The sequence below is a fragment of the Meriones unguiculatus genome, chromosome 16 (genome assembly GCF_030254825.1).
Source record: "Meriones unguiculatus strain TT.TT164.6M chromosome 16, Bangor_MerUng_6.1, whole genome shotgun sequence".
NCBI lineage: Eukaryota > Metazoa > Chordata > Mammalia > Rodentia > Muridae > Meriones > Meriones unguiculatus.
In genome coordinates this window covers 31,914,519-31,930,603 of record NC_083363.1, presented here as the reverse complement: position 1 = coordinate 31,930,603, position 16,085 = coordinate 31,914,519, and the positions used below count along the sequence as shown (strand labels likewise).

The 16,085-nt window shown below is 48.2% G+C and overlaps 1 protein-coding gene across 2 annotated transcripts in view; it reads left to right on the top strand.

Moving 5' to 3' along the window:
* The window catches only part of Daam2 (dishevelled associated activator of morphogenesis 2), a 105,247-nt gene that overhangs the window by 16,044 nt on the left and 73,118 nt on the right, over positions 1–16,085 (top strand). The gene's annotated exons all lie outside the window — the stretch shown is intronic.

Sequence of the window (16,085 nt, the reverse complement as noted above, 5' to 3'; positions counted from 1 at the left end):
CATCCTTGCACCTGGGTCTCCTACACAGGTGAGTCTTCAAAGTGTTCCGAGGTCTCACAGGAGAAGGACCTAGGCAGGAGTGGAGGAGGGGTCACGCCTCAAGTTGAAAGCATCTCAGTTCTCTTTTTGAGTGGTTGTGAAGGACAGTACATCGCTTCCAGGTGGCGGCTGTGCGAGGAACGACTCCACCCCCTGCAGTGGTGGGCATAGGTACTTCTCACAGCAGGAAGATGGCCAGGGTCCTGTGGCTCCACTGATCCTGATTCCTTACAGGAGTGTGTCTCAGACGTAAGGTACTCCATGAGGGCATCCTGAACTCTTTGCAGACAAGGCCAATGATCTCTTAAAAAAATAAGAAAAAGAAAGAGAAAAAGAGGAAAAAGGGGTTCCACACATTGTCTGGGGACTGCTAGGACCTCTGTTCCCAAGGCTTCACGGCTGGCTTGACCGCTCACTGTCAAGCTCCCTATCTCACGGTGTGTAAAGGCAGTTGTTTTTTTTTCTTTTGCTTCTATCCACGAGTCTTCTCTCTCTAAATATTCCAGTGAAGAAACTAGCTTTGGCTCTCCAGAAGCACAGAGTAGCAGTAACAACAGGATGCTGTGCACCGTAATTGCGTGAGAAGATGCCCAAGCTTACTTGCAGTCAGGGAAATACATGGATTCAAATCATAAGGCACAGTACTGGAGAGCTGCCTCAGTGGTGAAGAATATTTGCTTTTCTCGCTGATGATCACGGTTCAGTCCCCGACACCCACAAGGTGGCCCACAACCACCTGTCACTCCAGCTCCTAGAGAAAGGATGCCCTCTTCCAACCTCAGGAGGCACAAGGAACGCACAGGGCACACTCACAGACATATAGGGAAAATAAGATAAATACATTAAAAATCTCAAGGCACAAGGAGGCACATTCCATATACAGATCTGCTCAGAATTTTATATATGTCTATGTTGGTTGTAAAGCAAAAGATAACTTCTTCCCCTGGAGGATGCTAGTAAATGGATATGAACATTTATTCTGAAAGGCAATTTGGTACTCTCTAGTGAAATTGAGGGTATGCTTAGCCTCTAACCCAGCAATTTAAGTTTAGAGAAAATTTAACGTATGTAAAAAAAAGGAGATGTGTTCGGGAATATTCTCCACAGCGTGGTTGTAAGAGCACAAAAGCAGCTCAAGTGTCTCTCATCCATTTTAAGGCTGCCTAAATAATTGATACTAATAGATAATGGAATATTGTAGAGCACAATTTTTTTTTCAAATTTGGACCTTAGGAAGACATGCTACTAAGAGCTAATCAACATAATATTTAGTGCAAAAAAACAGGTTGCAGAAGCATGCCATTGGCAGTCCCTTTAACATCAGGCAAAATAAAGTGCTCTCGTTCTCAGGTGTTTATGCGGGTAATTGAGGTGTAAAATCATGTCAGAGAATGTATTACTTGCTTTCCTAGGACTGTGACCAAACAGGTATCAGGAGTGACTCAAGCATAGAGGGGAGTTCATCTTAGCTCATGGTTTCAGGAGACACAATGTGTCCTGGTGCAGAAAGTATGGCTGCTGAAGTGGCTCCAGTCAGAAGGATGGGGGAATGAATGATACAGGGTTTATTCACATCCTCGCAGACCAGGAAGCAGAAATCTTGGCTTGCACCGGAAATAGATGCAGGCCACAAGCCCTCTCTGCCACCTCACTGACCCACTTCAGCCACGTGGATTGCCTCCTCTGACAGAGCTGTCAGCTGGCGACCAAGCATTCAAACACAGGAGACCACGGGGCACATCTAAATGATAATTTTGAGTAATCACAAATGTCAGAGAGGTGACAGGGATCCCTTCTAGGGAAGGAGAGCTAGGGAAAGGCTGCATATACCAGTAACATTTTATTTCCTACACCGAATGGTAGGCCACAAATGTTTATTCCGTGTTTGTGGTGTGTGTTTGTAGGGGTGTGTGCATGTGTAGGTGTGGAGGCAGGTGGGTAACTTTAAATGTCTCCCTTGATCCACCACCCTCCACCTTGTTTTCTGAGACAGGGTGTCTCAGTGACCCCAGAGCTCATCAGCTCAGCATGGGTGGCAAGCCAAGTCTCTCCTGGATCCCCTTGTCTCTGCCCCACTCCATCCCCAGCTCTGGGGTCATAGAGACACACAGCTGTACCCCACTTTCACCAGAGTATTGGAGATTCCAACTCAGGTCTTCATGATTGCATGGCTGGCTCTTACAGTCTGAGCTGTCTGCCCAGCCCCTGAAGTCCCTCTGCTCAGCACGGTATAGCATCGGACAGTGGCTGCTGCTCCGTGTTGAAGCCCCCCCCTTCTGTTCTCCCTGCCTGATTCCCAGGAAGCGCTCTCCCTGCCTTGCAACTTTCCTCTGTGTACAGCCGGGGCTCTGGGGACTAAAGATGTGGGTGGCTTTTCCTGTCTGCATCCTGCTTATTTCTACAACATATAATTCACCTTCGCTGAAAAGATGAAAAGGTGCATGAAATTGGAACTTGTTTGAGCCAATCTTGTGAGTTTGTTCCAAGAATGGATATTGTCTCTTCATTCGAACTGTATCAGGCAGAACACAGTGGACACTCCCCGAAGGACATCACTGATAAGAGTATAATGAGGAGACTGTCTGCAAAGACATGGGGAGGAGAGAGAAGGGTAGAGGCAAGGAAGGAGAAACCACAGGGGCGGTTACAGTCTCGCTACTATAAAAGATACGTTGAGAAAGAGCATTTTCAGAGCCGGGAGGGGTGGCCTTTCAGTGGGCCAAAGGACCAGAGGACACGGGCACTGCCAAGCTCATTGATTGGTGGGAGTATAGATGGGAAATAACCTTCCTGAGGTTTTTCTCTCTTGGCCTACAATCAGCTTGCACACTTCTTTTGGGTCAAGTCCCGCTGTACAGGGCCAGGCACCTGGACTGTACATTCCACGGAGATTTGTCAGGAGTGTCTTAGAGAGAGGTAGGGGGTGGATGGAGAGGCACAAGCAAGTTTCTATTTCTAAATACACTGCAGCTCGAGAGACCAGCCATAGTATAAAGCCCTGTGTGTGTGTGTGTGTGTGTACATGTGTGTTGATGAACATATTTGTGTGTGGGGCATGTGCTTTGGAGACCAGAGGACAACCCCAAGTCGTGTTCCTCAAGAGCCTTCCACCTTGTTTTATGAGGCAGGATCTCTCACTTGCCTGAAGCTAGGTTGGCTGGCCACGAGCCTCAGAGACCTGCCTGTTTTCCCATCCAGAGCACTGGGATTACATGAGTCCAGCTTTTAAATAATGGTTCAGAGGTTAGACTTGGGTCCACCTGCCTGAAAGTCAAACATTTTCCTCGCTGAGCCATCCTCCCAGCCTAAAGACATCCCTTCTGGTCCGTGCTGAATAGCTTTGGTGTATCTTACACTCAGGGCTTTGACTGGCTGGTTTCAAGATCCTTAGATAAGTAAGTCAGGCAGCAGGAGGAAGGAAAGAGACCACCATGTGCCTTGTTCTGTGGTTAATTGGAAGGTGTTTTGAAGCCGAGCCTGGCAGGCTTCTGGAGCAGTATGGGGTTGAATCTTGCTATGAGCCTATTCTAAGAGACACTTCTATGTTAATCTTCATTGCTCTGAAGAGCAAGTGGGTGACTTATAAGATGCTTGTGCCTGGGTTCAGCTTCCTGGAGGAGTTTCTGCTGCCTCCTCCTTCTCCTTCCACACCTCCTATTTCCCCTCACCCCTGTTTTGCATCCCTCCCATGAAGACTGTGATGATTCAGGCTTGGTGGCACATACTTGTAACCTCAGGAGTTGGGGTGGGGTTCAAGGGTAGCCTAGGCTACAGTTGCCAGTTAGAGGATAGCCTGGGCTACCTGAGATGTGTTCTCAAACACAGAGAAGTGCCCCAGGTTGAGTGCTGCTGTAGCATGCAGACACGCTCTCTAAGACCCACAGCAAAGGGCAGAGAAAGGAGACGGCATTTCTCAACACCTGGAGTTTTGAGCCCATCCTTGAGAATCTCCAATCCATTAAGCAAGTTTTGCCGTGCAGACCAAAGAAAAGGACACTTGAAAAGCAATGCAAAAGCAAGGGGCAGCTGACATTATGCAAATAGAATGCAGGCCCTTCTTACAGGATGGAGCCACCAATCATAGGACCTGCTAACTGCGTGACCTTGGCTGACTCACTTATCCTCTCTCAATAGCCCTCATGGTCTTTCCCTGTAACAGGGCAAAATAGGAGAACCTTCCTCACAGGGTGACAAGAGGCTTGCATGATGTTACCCTCACCAAGCATAGTGTCTAGCCCACTGTCACAAATATCAAAGATTCTTTTGATCCTTAGCACTGTTTCATCTGGAGGTCAGAGCCAGCCATTTGGTTGGAAGTGGATAGGCGCTGCAGAATCCAAGGACATGCCCCGTTCCCCATCTCCTGCTACTTCATCGCCTTTTGTAACACCCAAGGACATGCCAAGGGCCAATAGCAAAGCTTTCCTGGAAGTCTGCCCCTCTGAGAGGGAGGCTCAAGAACGGTCCAGCAAGAAATCGGAGGGGGTCATTTATTATGCTGCTCCTCACTGTGGGTGCTCAGAATGGTTAATAAATGCAGGGTCCTCCCATGCATTCTCCTCTTAATCCTACAGAGGCCCAGTGCTCAGAGAAAGCCAGCGGAAAGGCACTGTTTTCAGGGTAACCAAACTATCATTCCCCCATGTATTTCCCGGAGGGATGTACAACACAGAACTAATTCTTGAGGTTTGTATCCTTGTTTGAGTTTAGCTATATAGATTACAGATCTCATCGGGCTTGCTCTATCAGCTAAGTTTTCGGTCCCTTTTGCTTACACAATAAGCCAGTGTCATCAGTGATCTAGACCCCTCTTCAGGGTTATTTATGTTTTTAACTTAGGTATATGTGTATGCCTGTGTGCATATGTGCCTGTGAGTGCAGGTGCTGGAAGAGGATATCAGATCCCTTGAAGTTGGAATTACAGGTGATTGTGAGCTATTCCTTTGGGTGCTGGAAACCAAACTTGGGTCCTCTTCAAGAGCAGCAGGTGCCTTTAAAAATGGGGTGGCACCTCACTGGCTGTCCTAGAACTCTCTCTGAAGATGAGGATGGCCTCAAACTCACGAAGATCTGCCTGCCTCTGTCCTGAGTGCTGGGATCAAAGGTGTGTGCACCACCATCCCTTTGCAAGCGCTCTTAACTGCTAACCTGTGTCTCCAGCTTCCTCCCTCCCCCCCCCCCCTCCATCATTAGACTGACTCCTTTGTCTTTGCTTATAGTTTCAGGGTCACAAAATAGCTGCATCATCTCTATCTTCTCATTTGCCTTCCAGATGGGAAGAAAGAATACAATGAATCAGAAAATAGTTCCCACTATCTGCTTCTTCTCTCTTTATGAGAGTCCTATCTAGAAACAGGCAGAAACTGTAGTCAAGTAGAGCAGGGCCCAAATCCTGGTGGAGTCTGGAGTGGGTGGAAGGTGGACATTTTCAGACCGGCACATCACGGCCCCAGGAGCAAGGATGCATTTCTCTAGAAGGGAGAGAAGAGGCATAGGCGACAATTAGCACTATGTACCCCATTGATCAGAGCTGTGCTTTTCTCCCTGCGGGTTGAGTCTGGAAAAATTCCAGGTTAATAAAAAGCAAAGCAAACCCACTGAAACCCAGAGCCGTGCCTTCCACAGAATATACAAACTCTTCACTGTAAACCACTTGGGCTCCTGGATCCCATGGACAACATGCTATAGATGGTGGACTCAGATCTTCACAGATTGGGTGGATGCCACGGCTGATGGCATACACACTCTTATGAGTGTTCTTGGCTGATGGAGGAGCCAGCGCGGTACTGTCACTCTCCCCGCCCTGGCCCCAGCCTGCACCCTCAGGCTGCTTACCACGTAGGAAGGGTTAGGGAACTAGAGCTTCCGCTCTGCAGGTTGCTTCTGGGGACCAGTGTTGTTATCCTCCACAGCCGCTCAAGAACGTGGCTACAGTCTGCCGCATCTGTTGACAAAGCCACTTTCTCCAAATCATTCCCCTTTTGCATTCCTTCTTGAGTCCTTTAAGGGCATCCTGTATAAACCCCCTCCTTGGGCTCTACCTCTAGAGACCCAACATGAGGTGTCACTGGGTGTGCCACTCTATTTCTCTCTTCAGAGGTGTTTAGTCTCTTAGTTTCTCTAGGTTCCATTGTCATCTAGAAGCTCATGCTGGAAAACTATGAAATTGATTTTTTAAAATTTTCAATAATATCTCATAATGTTTTAAGCGTATGACTTTTTCACACTCATACCTACCCTGGACCACATATGGTCTACAGGCTACGCTTGGACACCCCCTAAATCCTTTTCCTCCATCCCACTCATGGCCACTGGTGTGTTTCTGGGCTGTGGGGCAGGGCCATCTTTTACTCCAGTGGCCACTGTGGGAGTCCCTTTACTCAAGCTCTATCTCTGTGAGTGAGTGCTTGTCACAGTCTGCGTGTGGAGATCAGAGGACAATCCTGGGCTCTGGTCCTTTCTATCTTTTTTGACTCAAGGTAGCCTGTTTGCCACTGCACACACTAGGCTAGCCAACCCGTAAACTCCCTATGAATCTCCTATCTGCTCCTCCTATCTCTCCATTGGATTTTTGATGCATGCTACCGTAGCTGGCTTTATTGGGGTTCTAGGGATCTGAACTCGGGTCCTTACTCTTACACAGCAAGCATTTTACCCACTGAGCCACCTCTCCTGGCTTGTAGGAGCATCCCATCAGGTCTTAAGCTGAGGCCCTCAACACAATTCTTTAAAATGTTGATCTGCTTCTGTAGTCCAGGAACTCTAAGAAGAGGCATGCATGCTCATGGTGTCTGTGTGTGTGTGTGTGTGTGTGTGTGTGTGTTTCCATCCTGTGGCAGTGGCAGCTGGGGGTATTTATAGCTAGATCCACAGGGCCATTCTCACGTGGCTACAGAAAATGAGAACCTCATGTGGAGTTTGTTTTTCCTCTCGGCCTGCGCCATCCAGCCATCCATCTCCCTCAAAGCCTCTGCTGTAACCAGAGCCCCCAGCATGGCTACCATTCGGAGGTTATGTAAATTCCCATCTCATGGAAAAGTGCCTGTTCTCTTCAGTCAGGCCACAGGCAAAGCAGGGGGGGACCGCTGGGAGAACTTGCGGGTGACATTGGAGGGTTGGAGGGCAGCTCCACCCAGCACTGTCCTCCTTGCAGAGTCTCCCTGGATGAACTTCATGGAATGTGGGTCCTTGGATCACCTCGTGTCCCTCAGCATGTGTGAGCCCCTTCGAAAGGAAATGGCTTGCTTTGACCTCAAGCTCAAACTCACTATGTGGCCTAGGATGACCCTGAACTTCTAACCCATCCTGTTACCTCTACTTCCTAAGTGCTGGGATTGCACACAGGCAATCACCAGGCCTAGTTTCTGTGTTGCTGGCATTGAACGCAGGGCACTGTGCATGCTAGGCTAGTGCCGAACCACAACCACAGCCCTATTTGCTTTCATTTTGCTGTGCTCTTAGGTCTGGTCCTTTCATATTTTGCCTTTTCCACGAGACTAAAGACCACCCCCACCCAAAGGATATGGTCTGTTTTCCTAGGGTGCTTGGGCTTCAGGGGTCTGGAGGGGTTTCTCTTGGGCTCCACTTTCTCCAGAGTGGTTTCAGAACTCCCCAAGCCCTCCGGTTCCTGCTACATGCTCTGCCTGCTTCCTGGGAAGCCAGGCACTTCTGAGCATCTCTAAGGCTCCAGGAACCCGTGGACCTTTTATAATTTTACTGAGAGGCTTCAACCTGCACATCCATGCTATCCATGTATCCGGCACATCCGTGTATTAAGTGTGTGAGGCAGCAGAGGGTAGGACAGGGGTTAGAGTGGCTGAGCACAGGCGTAGGACATAGACAACTTTAGAAGAATGGAGCATCAGCTTGGCTGTCCTACCCGCGGGCTGTACCTCCCTCCTTGTGCCATGCCAATGTCCAGCAGAGCTACATCAAGGGTCCTGAAGACTTCTCCTCCAGAATTTCCCCAATAGCACCGTGCGTTCTTCAGGAGCCACCGTGTGCAGATGCTGAGCTGGGCACTCGCACATGTTGGCACACCTCCTGCTTGCCACAGCTCTGTAGTGGTTCTGAGCCCATTTTACAGACGAGGAAAATGGAGTCCTGAGAGCGTAAGGGATTCACCTGGCTGCAGTCACGTAACTAATTAACAGCCCAGAGGGAACTCTAAGCAAGATGAGTCTGGCTCTAAGACCTCCATAGGTCCCATCCATCTCCATTTATGACAAACCTGACCTTCGGCCACCTGGCTTCTTCTGAGACATAGAACTTGTTGGCTCTGGCCTTGCTAATCATTCAGTCAGGCAACTTGTGCGTGTGGGGTCAGGATTGGACTAGCTAGTAGCTTGAACTGTCTAATCTGTGTCTCACCCCGCCACCCTCAGCTCTGCCTCCTTTCCTGCCTCCACCTCCCCCCTCATACTGCTGGGAGCCCCAAGGGTTTCCAGAACAAGAGCAGAGCCAGTCATTCATTAATCTTTGTCCTGCTTCCAAGAATCTCAGCTACATAAGAATTCCTCATTGAACAGCCAGGCATTCTTGGGGAGCGTGTGTATCACCACGGCAGCAGGAGGCTCAACTCTGGGAGCAGCCGTGGTCCAGGCCAGGAAAATAAGTGTGGACTTCAGAGCCAGGAGGAAATGGATTGGCTCCTCCCGAAGCCCCCTCTCCAGCTACCCACCCCCTCTCTAACCGCAGCTGGGAACTAGCCTTCCCAGGTCATCTGAGGGCACTTAACCAACCCGGTGGCATTTTCTTCTGGAACGGAGAAGCATCTCATGGCAGAGCTGTTGTGTGCCTGTGTATATACACATGTGTGCCCGTGCGCTGTGTGTGTATCCATTTCTGTTTACACGCGGGTGACTTCCTGTGTAGTTTCTTATGGCATTGATGACCCATTGCATGCAGAAGTCTCTGTGAGTGATTTGGGGTGGCTGTGAAACCCCAGGAGTGAAAGTAAGTGGTGAGCCACAGGCTGCACCTCTGTGGAGTGGAACCTTGTCTCTCACACCCAGCCACTCAGCTTGTGATACTAGAAGGTAAACTGAGACCCAAGGCCTCCAGGAGCAGATCCAGTGTAGCCTTCCATTTTCGTACATGAGTCAGAGAAACAGAATGAGTGCTAAGAGGAAGCAGGGAGGGTATGGGATAGAGAAAAATCAATGATGAAAAAGCTTTAGATGGGTGTAAGGGCTTAATTCAAGGTACCCTCCCCTCTTAATTATAAAGAGCAAAAGTCAGGCCTTTGGGATGGCTCAGAGGGTGCTTTCCACTGAGTCTGATGATCCAAGTGGTCAGGGATTGCCCTGGGACACACACGGCAGGAGGAGAGTACTGACTCGTAATTGTCCTCTCATCCCCTCTCCGACAGTGTTGTAAAAATTACCTAGAAGCCAATGAAAACAACCTAAATGTCCCTCAGCTGAAGAACAGATAGTGAAATGGGTCAGGTGGGGGAAGGATGGACAGAGAGAGTACTGGGAGAGACAACTGGAATTGGGGGACATCTCCAAGATGAGCTAGAAACCTGCTGTAATGGAAACTCCCAGGAATCCGCAAGGCTGACACTAGCTAAGGCTCCTAGCTCCCGAACTGGCCTTCTCCTGTAACCAGGCAAAACTTCCAGTGAAGGGATTGGGACACCAACCCAGCCACATAACCTCCGACCTACAGTTCGTCCTGCCTACAAGATGTGTTGGGGTAAAGGTGGCACAGAAACTGTGGGAGTGTCAACAGTGACTGGTCCAGCTTGAGACCTATGCCAAGAGACCCACCCCTGACACCTCCTGGAGGGTCAGGTCCCAGAGGATGGGATAGCTCAGAGACGCAGGATAGAACCAAACATGACGGGCAAAGAAAAAAAAAAGCCAGTGAAATGATGCTTAATGATATTCTGCTATACTTATAGATTGGTGCTGAGCCCAATTTTCATCAGACGTCAGAGAGGCTTCACCCAGCAACCGATGGAAACAGATGAAGAGACCCGCAGCCAAACATTAGGCACAGCTTGGGGAATCCTCGGGGGTGGGGAGAGATGATAGTAGTAGCCAGAAAGGTCAAGGACACCACAAGAAAACCAATCAACTAGCCTGGGCTCACAGGGTCTCACAGAGACAACCAGGGAGCCTGCATGGGACCGACCTAGGCCCTCGGCATATGTGTTACAGTTGTGTACCTTGGTCTTATTGTAGGACTCCTAACAGTGGGAGCAGGGGGAGGGGCTGCCTCTGACTCTTTTGCCTGCATTTAGGACCCTTTTTCTCCCAGTTGGTTGCCTCATCCAGCCTTAATACAGGGAGGGCAGGGAGAGGGGAGGTGCGTAGTCTTACTGCAATTTGATATGCCATGTTTGGTTGATACCCATGGGAGGCCTGCCCTTTTCTGAAGAGAAATGGAGGAGAAGTTGATGGGGGTGCATGGGGTGATTGTGTGTGGAGGACTGGGAAGATAGGAGGGACAGGAGACAGCAGTCAGGATGTAAAAATAATAAAATAAAAATAAAGCACCACTTTAAAAAACAAACATCCTGACAGCCTCTATCAACCTGGGACTAGAGTTTTGAGTCCCTGCACACTTTTGTTCTTTCTCACTTGGCCATGTGGCCTGACACGAGGCAGGTAACATCTCCAGGTTATGTCCTCTCACATCTATAAGCAACTAAGACAGTGCTCCACAGACACAGGCCAATCGGATGGAGGCAATTGCACAGATGAGGGCCCCTCTTCCCAGGTGACTCTAGTTTGTGCAAAGTTAACAAAATGAAATAGATGCATATTCCATCTCACCAGTACATCTGTCTTTAATGAGTAGTGAAATTACATGTACAGCAAAAGAATTGCTATCTATCTATTTATTTTGTGTGTGTGTGTGTGTGTGTGTGTGTGTGTGTGCGCGCTTGTGTGTGCGGGTGGGGTGGGGCACACGTGGAGGTCAGAGGACAAGTACGTGGAGTTATTCTCTCTTCCCACCTTTACATGAGTTCTGAGGCTGCAGCTCAGGTTGTCAGGCTTACATCATCAGGTAGTAAAAACCTTTACTCTCTGAGCCATTTCTCAGAAGTCCTCCCCAAAACTGTTTTTGAGTAAAATTCCGGTATCGCTGATTATCAGGAAAGATTGGTATGCCTGTTTCATATACTCATAAATCCAGGGTCATGTAAAATTTTCTCAGGCAAAAGACGTTAGTGTGTATGAAGAGTTTAGCAGCCCTACACTGAGAAAGCCAGATCAACGCAGTGCATTGTGGACCTCCAAATGAGGGAGCTGCAAGCTGAGAACAACCACTGGAGTGGGGGGGGTAGTGGGAGCACAGAGTAATCGCACTGTTTCTTTCCACCACGTGCTCTCCTTCCACAAGTCTTCCTGGTTGGATTCTCTGTGTGCTAAGCCTCTCTTCCATCTCCTCCTCCTCTCCCAAGCTTCTCCTATTAGCTTGTGTTAATCAAAGCCACCCAATAGCTCATAGCATGACCTGAAGCCACTCGAGGAGACCTGTCTTAGAATTAGTCAGTTGAATCCTGTCCCCCTGACCAAATGTGGGTATTTTAGGGTCAGTATCACCAGGAAACTTATGAAAATTGCCAGCTCTTGGACCACCCCCAATTTCTGCATACAGCTAGGGGCAATGTCGCAGCTTGAGGACCAACAAGCTCATGGACAGTCAGGGTACACACGGAACTCTGAGAATCACTGTACTTGAGAGTCCACAGTAAAAGATGTTACTTTTTTTCATTGTACCCAGTTCTGAGTTCCCATTTCCAGCAAGGTAGAGCTGGAGAGATGGCTTAGGGGTTAGAGCATGGCCCAGGAGCCAGACCCCCTGGATGTTAATTCTCATTATCCAGGTGCCCCCCTTCTAGGCCTCCTGCCCCTAATTCCGAGTGTGTTCAGGGAGATGTGTATGCTAATTACTTTAATGGTGCCTGACACTGTCAGCCCACAACAAATGTCAGATACTATTACTTGTTGCAGGCACAACGTCTCTCTCTTTCTGTAGAGCAGTGGAATTAAGGCTCTAGTCCTTGACTACACACACACACACACACACACACACACACACACACACACACAGTGCCTAAGAGTCTTATGGACATGGCTAACTTCACAATGGTTTGGGAGTGAGACTGACAGTGTTTGTCTTGCGGCAGTACAAACAATTTGAAAGCAAATACTAGACATCTTTATTCTAAAAGAGATGATTTGGGCCAAAAGGCATGGCATTCAGCCTTCCTCCTCCTTTCCTTCAGTGCTTGCCAGCAACTCAACAAACAAGCCCATCTGTTTATCACACGGACAGCGAGGGTCTCTTTGTTCCCCAGGGTTTCTCTCCACTCTGCAAACCTAAAGACAACTTCTAAGTAATGGGCCCATCACTCTGGTTGTCCCCAGAGAGGAGAAGACAGCAACCATGACATTTAGCTCCTACTTCTGTAGACCACACTGTTCTGCAGAATGTTCTCAGTATGGTCAGTTCTGGTGTATGTGTGTGTACATATTTTCCCATGGAAGGATATCATTTTCTAACCTTTACACCCTGATAAACCAAGATTTTAGGACTGGAGAGATATCTCAGTTGCTGAAGTGATTGCTATACAAACATAGGGGCCTGAACTTGATCCTTAGCACTCCCACAAACCTCTAAACATGGTAGTGTGTGTTTCCCACCCAGCTCTGGGAAGACAAAGATGGACAGATCCCTCGGGCTCAGTGGCCAACCAGCCTAGCCTAATCAGAGAGCCTTAGGGAGATGCCCTTTCTCAAGAACAAGGCAAATGGCCATGGGGGAGCAACACCGGAAGGTTGATTCCTGCAAATTCATATGCACACATACAAATACACACACACTAAACTTGGATTTACTTTCAATAGGAGTTATTAATCTTGGGCCATTTTTGTAGTGTGTGCATGCTAGGAGCTGTCTTGTGCACGAGCAGCGCCCCTATTTTTTTATGCCAGAGAGTATAGAACATTCTGTGGTTGTGACAGCTTAAAACATCTCCAGACACTGACCAGTGTCCACTGGGAGTGTGTATGTAAGGATGGGGAGGGGAGTGCAATGGGAAAGCACTCCCAGCTGGGAGCCATGGCAAGCTAAATTCTTCCTATAATAAATGGGCCCCGCTGCATCTCATGCTGCCCCAGAGTTTATCTCTACAGTGTATTTAAGATTAGGGGACAGGATGTGTCCACTGATAAGAGAGATATAGGGTGCCTGCTATCTCAGGGTCACCCTTGACTTCCAAGAAGCAGCCTCCCTGTTGGATGGACACACTCCCCTTAGGGCCCCACACTTAAGCCCTTGGTGGACAGTCTGCTCTGTGTCCAGATCCCTCTATGGTCCTTTTGACCCTCCTCATGCAGCAAGAAATCTCATGGGGGAATGGCCATTGGTTTGGGCTTATAAATATTCATCAACTCATTTCTAGTACCAAGTATTAAAAAAAAAACAACAAAAAACCAACAACAACAAAAAACTGTGTTTAACATTCTTGTCTGAGTGGAAAGTTTTGTTCCTTGGAAAGCTTCTCATTCCAGACCTAGGTCAGAGTCCCCAGCAGAACTCAGAGAATGTCCTCGGGAAGTTTCACCATTGAGACTGTACTTTGGTGGCCTTGACACAACTGTGGTTGGGTTCTGGGCCAAGACTCCGAGGCCCGCAAGATAGACAGAGAGGGAGGCTTCGTGAGGAAGGGCTGTGGACTCCGAGAACAAAATCCTTTTATGGGGGACTGGAGAGATGGGTCAGCAGTTAAGAGCGCTTGCTAGTTTTTCAGAGGACCTGAGTTCATTTTCCAAGCACCCACATTGGGTGGCCTGTAACTCCAGCTCCAGTGAATCTGGCCCCCTTTCTGTGCATACAGGAATCTTCCTGTACACGTAAAACACAGGCAGACATACACCTGTAGTCAGTTATCTCTCTACACACTGTCACATCTCAAGCAGACAACCAGCCTGCCAGTCAGTGTAAGTGGATTATGCTTGGCAACACCATATCCTCACATTCCGTTGGCTTTAGACAACAGACACCTAATTCTTACTCTTGCTACCCATCTCTTGTGGATCGACAACATGATATCGCTCAGGAACAGAGGCTGCTTAAACAGCTGTCACTTTAAAAGTGATGATGGGTTGAACCCAAGAAAATGAAGGCCTGGCCTGACCTAACTATGAATGGAGGCTGGGATAGCCCTTTAAGACCATCTGGGCAAACCCAACCTCTAAAGACCAGAGTTATAATGGTGTCCTCAAACTCCACATTCCCTGGTCCAGTGTCACACTGAACACTCCCAATTCCCTGCCAGGACCCCAGTGATGAAGATTAAATGAGATGATGTGAGACCATGCAAGATCATAGGTGCCTTCATAGAATAATAAGCATGATACTCATGTGCTACCCTAATCTACAAGTGTGTTTGGTGCTCAGTGCCCAGGAGAAAGAGTGAACAGACACTTTTCAGTTGCCAATTAAAAGCTCCATGCCTCTGAGGATTCTTGTGTTAGGCTTCTCCAGAAGACCAGGAACAATAGAATCTGCTGTTTACCCATCTTCCTAGATTTACTTAATGGAATCGGCCTACACAATGGCAGCTGACTGGAGGCACATAGATGGGCCTGTGTTAAAGCTTGTGTCTGAAGGCAGTGAGGGGGCTGAGTTCACTTTTCTTGGGGTGACTTCCTTTTTCCTTTAAAAATTGTGTTTTGTTTTAAAAGTGTGTGAGTGTGTGTGTGTGTGTAACTGTCTATGGAAGCCAAAAGAAGGCATTGGGTCACTTGGAGCTGGAGTAGCTGTGAGCCGCCTGACATGGGTGCTGGGAACCAAACCAAGGTCCTCTGAAAGAGCAGGGTGAACTCTTAAACCATGGAGCAATCTCTCCTGCTCCTCCCCTAGGTCTTTCAGCTACTCGGGAAGGAACTACAGACACCATGGCGGGCAACCTGCCTTATTTTAAGTCTGCTGATTAGAAGGCTGATCTTGTGTAAAAGTTCCCTCCTGGCAACATCTGGACTTTCGTTTGACCTGCATCTGGCCCCATGCACAGCCAAACTGACACACAAAATTAACCATCACAATTTCCAGTTTCCACTCTCAGGGTATGGGGCAGACTGAGTCATGCGCCTAGACTCGGATAGTCAACAAGTTCCACCAGCTACGTGCCTGGACCAAGGCTATCTGACTAAGTACCACTAGCCGGCACAAACAGCCATGAATGATTTTATCTGGGGATGAAAGGAAGTATCCATCTGCGGCTTTCTGTGGTATTCCATTTCAGCACTTTCTGCTAAGCCAGTGTGCAAATCAGCATGGACTTAGATCCACGTGCCCACGTACCGGGGAGAGTCATGGAAAGGCATGTGTGAGGATGTGGCTTGGCCTCCTGGGAGACTAAACACAAATGCTGCTATTGAAACATTCCTCTGCTCTCTATTTCCTTAATTGTTGTTGTTTTGTTTGTTGTGTGTTTGCTTTTTGAGACAGGGTTTCTCTGCATAATCTTGGCTGTCCTGGAACTCTCTCTGTAGACCAAGCTGGTGTCAGACTCAGAGGTCTGCTGGCCTTTGCCTCCTGAGTGCTGGGATCAAAGGTGTGCGACAGCACCTCACAGCTCTACCTGTTACGTTTTAAAATGTGCATGTATGAGTATGTGTGTGGGTGTGCATGTGTGTACGTACACATTTCACATGCTAGTGGAGGCCAGAGATTAATGTCAGCTGTCTTCCTCAATTGTTCTCCAAATTATTATTATTATTATTATTATTATTATTATTATTATTATTTGAGATAGAGTCTTTCGGTGAACTTGGAACTCATCCATTCGGCTAGACTAAGTAGCCAGAGAGCTCCGAGTGTCCCCTTGTCTCCACCTCCTCAGTACTAGAATTATAGGCACAGCTGTTTTGTGTGGCTGCCTGGGGACTTGAACTTGGGTCCTAAGGCTTGTAAGGCAAGCACATTTGTTACTTGTTAATCTGTCTTCCCAGGCCTGTCTTTGTCCTTTGCTTTATTCCATATTTTCTGCATTTAGAAATCATCTGTACTATTTCTGCCAC